At 38.2% G+C, this 6,255-nt stretch overlaps 1 pseudogene; it reads left to right on the plus strand.

The window, feature by feature from the left end:
* Positions 1-4,196: 4,196 nt before the first annotated feature.
* On the plus strand, positions 4,197-5,306 carry LOC105304015 (annotated as a pseudogene).
* Positions 5,307-6,255: the final 949 nt, after the last annotated feature.

The raw sequence follows: 6,255 nt of genomic DNA on the forward strand, positions 1-6,255 counted from the left end.
TTTGTTAGTATGTTATTTAAGATTTTTGTATTTGCGTTCATGAGACATGAACTGGTTCATAGTTTCCTTTTTTCGTGTTATCTTTAGCAGGTTTTGGTATCAGGGTAATTTTGGACTCATAAAATGAGTTAGGATGTATTATCTCTTTTTCAATATTTTGGAAGAACTTGAGAAAAATAGGTATTAAATCTTCTTTGAATGTTTGGTAGAATTCACTGGTGAAGCTATCTGGGCCTGGACTTTTACTTTTATGGGAGAACTTGATGATTGTTTCAATTTCCATACTGTTGCTCAGTCTATTTAGATTTTCCAGTTCTTCATAATTCAGTCTAGGAAGGTTGTATATTTCAAAGAACTTATCCATTTCTTCTAAGTTATTAAATTTTGTGTCATATAATTTTTCACAGTATTCTTGCATGTTATATTCTTTCAATGTTATCAGTCATAATTTCTCCTCTTTCATTACTGATTTTCTTTGTTTATGTCGTTCCTTTTTTCTTTATTGAATCTAGCCAGGGCATTGCAAATTTTAGTTATCTTCTTAAAGAACCAGCTCTTTGTCGAATTAATTTTTTATATTGTCTTTTTTTCTCCTTTTTTTATAAAATTCTGCTCTAATTTTGATGCTTTACTTCCTTCTGCTGACTTTGGGCTTCATTTGTTCTTCTATTTCTAGTTTGTTAAGCTATAATGTTAGGTTGTTTTCTGGGCTCATCTTTTTTTTTTTTTTTTTTTTTTTTGAGATAGGCCTGTAATGTTATAAACTTCCCTCTTATTACTACTTCACCTATGTCACAAAAGTTTGGATATGTTGTATTTTCATTCTTATTTGTTTCTATGTACTGCTTGACCTTTCTTTTTATTTCTTCTCTGATCCAGTCATTCTCAGTAGCATGTTGTTTAATGTCCATGTGTTTGTGGTTATTCCACTTTCTGTTTTACAGTTTATCTCCAGTTTCAAAGCATTACATTTTCTAACTTGTAATTTTAAAGTATTACTTTATTATTACTGATTTTAATGAGTTATTACACTTTAGTGTTCTTTTGGGATTCATGAAGGCTTTCTGTATGCCAAAATATGTGCTCTATTATTTTAAATATTCTGTGTGCTTAAAAATAATTTTCTGTTTTTCCAGGAGTATATGTGTACACACATGCAAAGTATATATAAAACAAATTTATTTTTAGGTTTTCTAGAAGAATTTGTTGAAGTCTCCAATTACGTTATTGATTTATCTATATTTCTCTGGAGTTCTGTCACTTTATAATGAACATATTTAAAGTTTACACTGCTTCGGGTATATTTTTATAATAGATATATCTTCTCCAATTTTTCCTTTTTTCCATAACAAAATAACCTTGTTTCTGTACGTTGTTTGAATAAATTCCACTTTTATTCAGATATTTAATATCTCTCATGGATCTTTCCTTGTCATAGTGTTTGAGATATCCTTTTTTTTCCTTTTATTTCCAAGTATTCTATTTATTTTTAAATAACATTTAGTTGTATTGTTTCACTTTTTCTAAACTATGTGCATTTTTGCTTTATTAATGAGTATTTCCGATGTATATTTATTGAAATTGCTGTTATGTTAGTAAATATTTCTGTCATTTAATTTCAAATGCTTCAGATTGCAATTTCTGTTAACATGACTTCAAGAATATTAGGTTCAATGTCTTGTCAGGATGACGTAGAAGGTAGATGTGCTTGCCTCCTCCCATGACCACATCAAAATCACAATGAAACTATAAAACAACTATCATGGAAGTTACCTGAAGTCTGGCTGAATAGAAGTCCTATAACTAGAGACATATATGAGATCATCTCAAGACTGGTAGGAGACACGGAGATGCAAAATGAGCCAGTCCCATAACCATGTCTGTTGTCAAGAATCAAGAGTATTATCTAGGCTGCAGAAGCCTCTCACACCCAGAGAAGTGAGGGGTCCTGGCTCCACTTGGGCTCCTCAGCCCAGGGGTCCAGTGCCGAGAATAGAACTCCCCATACCTCTGACTGTGAAAGCTAGCAGAGACTGTGGCTGAGTGAAACAGAGGGCTGCAGGAGTCACAGACCTTCCTCTTAAAGGGCCCAAGAGTGGACTTACTCAGTTTTAGACTCACTCGTTCTGAGCTCCAGCATTGGGGCAGCTGCTTAAAGAAGTGCTGGGGCACACAAGGAGGAACTGAGTTGTCTGGCTTCAGGGCGAGGTCTGGAAGGGTGGCTTTCTCCCAGATAGAAGTGCTGGCAGTATCTATTGTTCCCTTGTTGATCCCTCCCCCTTCCCTGCATGCAGACACAGGTGGCCACCGCATCTGAATCTCCATGAACCTGGATAATGCAAGTAACTCTGCCCAGGTGATTTCCTGAGACACCACCTCACCCAACTTGCAGGCCCATCCAAGCTGCCTCCAGTGTTTTTTATGTTTTGTTTTGTTTGTTTGTTTGTTTGTTTGTTTGTTTTCCATACAAATGGCTTGTCTTGGCTCATGACAGGGACTTTCATAAAATTTCTCAAAGGCTCACAAAACTCAAAGACACAGCATCTGGCCTCAGTGTGTCCCATACCCATTGCTGAGCAGTCTCAAGCCTGGCACTATTAGTGGTCAACCTCAATTCCTGGCTTGGTTTCTCAAGGCACCTATAAGCCCAGCACAGGTGACATCCAGCTGCAGATTGCTTGATGACTCTTACCAGGTGGACCCAGAAGTGCACAGGCTGTGGCTGAACTTGGTCTGCAGCTAGGACCCTCCCAGGAGGACCTTGTGCCTGCACACACAGCAGCAGGTTTCAGCTGGCTCTGGAGCACAATCCAGGGTTGCATCTGAGAAGGACTCATGTGAAAGGCAGACTAGGCAGGCACCAGAACCCTGCTAAAGTGAATCTTGATCTGTGGGGTCAGACTTTTACCAGCCAGTCCTCACAAACAATCAGCTCATGGGTCAGTCCTCCCCATCAATGCTCAAACAGCAACCAAGACTCAACTACAACAGGAGGGCACACATAATTCACATGAGAGAAATACCTTGAGCACCTGGCTCAGGTGACTAGGGAAGACTGTGCCACTGGGCTCAAAAGGGCACCTACTATATGAAGCCACTCTACTAAGACCAGGAGATTTCGGAGCCTTACCTAATACATAGAAACAAACATAGAGAAGCAGCCAAAATGGGGAGACAGAGGAACATATCCCACGTGAAAGGACAGAACAAAGTTCTAGATAAAGAACTCAATGAAAGAGAGACAAGCAATCTACCAGATGCAGAGTTCAAAACACTGGTTATAAGGATGCTCAATGAACTTAGGAGAAGAGTAGATGAACTTGGTGAGAAATTTAAGAAATTTAAATTTAATGCTCTATCAAAAACATTAAAATAGAAATGGAAAACATAAGGGAACCAGTCAGAAATGAAGAATACAATAACAGAAATGAAGAGTACATTAAAGGAAATCAACAGAAGGAATGAAATAGAGGATTGGATCAGTGATTTAGATGATGGGATTGTGGAAGACACACAATCAAAACATCAAAAAGCAAACAGAATACAAAAAATTGAAAATAGTTTAAGGGGACTTCTGGGACAACCTCAAGCATAACAACATTTGCATCATAGGGGGACCAGAAAGAGAAGAGAGAGATCAAGAAATTAAAAACCTATTTCAAGAAATAAGTAAAAAACTTCCATAATCTGGCAAAGGAAATAAACATACAATTCCAGGAAACTGAGAGAGTCCCAAACAAGATGAACCCAAAGAGGCTCACACCAAGACACATAATTAAAATGCCAAAGGTTAAAGTCACAGAGAGAATTTTAAAAGCAGTACGAGAAAAGTAATTAATTACCTACAAGGGAGTTCCCCAGCCAGAAGGGTTTGGCAGGAAATATTCAAAGTGATGAAAAGCCAGGACCTACAACCAAGATTACTTTACCCAGCAAAGCTATTATTTAGAGTTGAACAGATAAAGAGCTTCTCAGACAAGAAAAAAGCTAAAGGAGTTCATCACCACCAAGCCAGTATTACAGGAAATGTTGGAGGGCTTTCTCTAAAAAGAAGGAAAAATATGTATAAAAAATATAAGTAATAAAATGGCAATAACTACATATCTATAAACAAGTATTTCAAATAAAAAATAATTAAATTCTCCAATAAAAAGAAGTAGGGTGGCTGAATGGATAATAAAACAAGACCCAGACTTTTGGAGCAGCTGCCGCCCAGTCCAGATCCAACGCTGTGCACCGCCGATGCCCGTCGGCCTGCCCACTGTGCACTCCCGATTCCTTTTGGTTCTAAGTCCACTATGGATACTCTCAAGGATCAGCTGATTGTGAAACTTCTTAAGGAAGAACAAAGCCCCCAGAATAAGATTACAGTCATTGGGGCCGGTGCTGTTGGCATGGCCTGGGCCATAAGTATCTTAATGAAGGACTTGGCAGGTGAACTTGCTCTTGTTGATGTCATGGAAGACAAACTGAAGGGAGAAATGATAGATCTTCAACATGGCAGTTTTTTCCTTACAACACCAAAAATTGTCTCTGGCAAAGACTATAATGTGACTGCAAATTCCAAGCTGGTTATTAATACAGCTGGGGGACGTCAACAAGAGGGAGAAAGCCATCTTAATTTGGTCTAGCATAACGTGAACATCTTTAAATTCATCATTCCTAATGTTGTAAAATACAACTCCAACTACAAATTGCTTATTGTTCTCAATCCAGTGGATATCTTGACCTATGTGGCTTGGAAGATAAGCGGCTTTCCTAAAAAACACGTTATTGGAAGTGGTTGCAACCTGTAATCAGCCCATTTTCGTTATCTCATGGGAGGAAGTCTGGGGGTGTTCACCCAGTAAGCTGTCATGGGTGTGTCCTTGGGGAGAATGGAGACTCTAGTGTGCCTGTCTGGAGTGGAGTGAATGTTGCTGGTGTCTCCCTGAAGAATCTACACCCTGATTTGGGCACTGATGCAGATAAGGAAAGAATTTCACAAACAGGTGATTGCCAGTGCTTATGAGTTGATCAAACTGAATGGCTACACATCTTGGGCCATTGGACTCTCTGTAGTAAATTTGGCAGAAAGTATAATGAAGAATCTCAGGCGGGTGCATCCAATTTCCACCATGATTAAGGATCTCTATGGAATAAAAGACGATGTCTCCATTAGCGTTCCTTGCATCTTGGGAGAAAATGGAATCTTAGACATTGTGAAGGTGACTCTGACACTGGAGAAAGAGGCCCGTTTGAAGAAGAGTGTAGATACATTTTGGGGGATCCAAAAAGAGCTGCAGTTTTAGAGTCTTCTAATGTCATACCACTTCACTGTCTAAGATACAACAGGATTTTAGTTGGAGATTGTGCATATTATCCGTTTTATCTGATCTGTGACTAAAGCAGTAATATTAAGACAGCCTAGGAAAAATTTCAGTTTCCTAAAGTTAGAAATAGGAATGGTTCATAAAACCTGTAGCTATATCCTGATGCTAAATGGTACTTATCTTGTGTAGTCCTAAACTGGTTACTGTGAAATAGTTTCACCTCCTCAAAGGCACCTCTACTGCCAGTGTTGCACAAAGCACAGTTACCCTTCAAACTAGATATGTTTACTATATAACTTCTGATTCTTTTACCCTACATGTCTAGCCCAGCATTTTTCCTCCAGTCATTCACATCCTGGGATCCAGTGTGTAAATCCAACATTGCATGTCTTGTGCATTATTGTTCTAAAGGATCTTATTTTGTGTACTGTATGTATCAGAGTAGAGTCCATTGGTGTGTAATGTAAAAAGAAAAGTCTACATATAAATAATGCAGCCAACTATCCAAGTGTCATACCAACTAAAACATCAAATAAACATTGAATGGGGGAGGGGAGAGGGAAGAAAACAAGATTCTTACATATGCTGCTTATGAGAGACTAGCTTCAGATCAAAAGACATACAGATTGAAAGTTAAGGGATGGAAAAAGATGTTTCATGAAAATGGAAATGTAAAGAAAATCTAGAGTAGCAATACTTATACCAGACAAAATAGACATTAAAACAAAAGCTATAACAAGATACAAGAAGGATCCAGTAATCCCACTCCTACTTTGAAGGGACATGTGCATCCCCATGTTTATTGCAGCATTATTTACAATAACCAAGATATGGAGGCAACCTTGGTGTCCATCAATAAAAGAATGGATAAAGGAGAGGTGGTACATATATAGAATGGAATATTGCTCAGCTATTCAGAGAGAGAGAGAGAGAGAGAGAGAGA

Source organism: Pteropus vampyrus, unplaced genomic scaffold (genome assembly GCF_000151845.1).
Source record: "Pteropus vampyrus isolate Shadow unplaced genomic scaffold, Pvam_2.0 Scaffold325, whole genome shotgun sequence".
NCBI classification, from domain to species: Eukaryota; Metazoa; Chordata; class Mammalia; order Chiroptera; family Pteropodidae; genus Pteropus; species Pteropus vampyrus.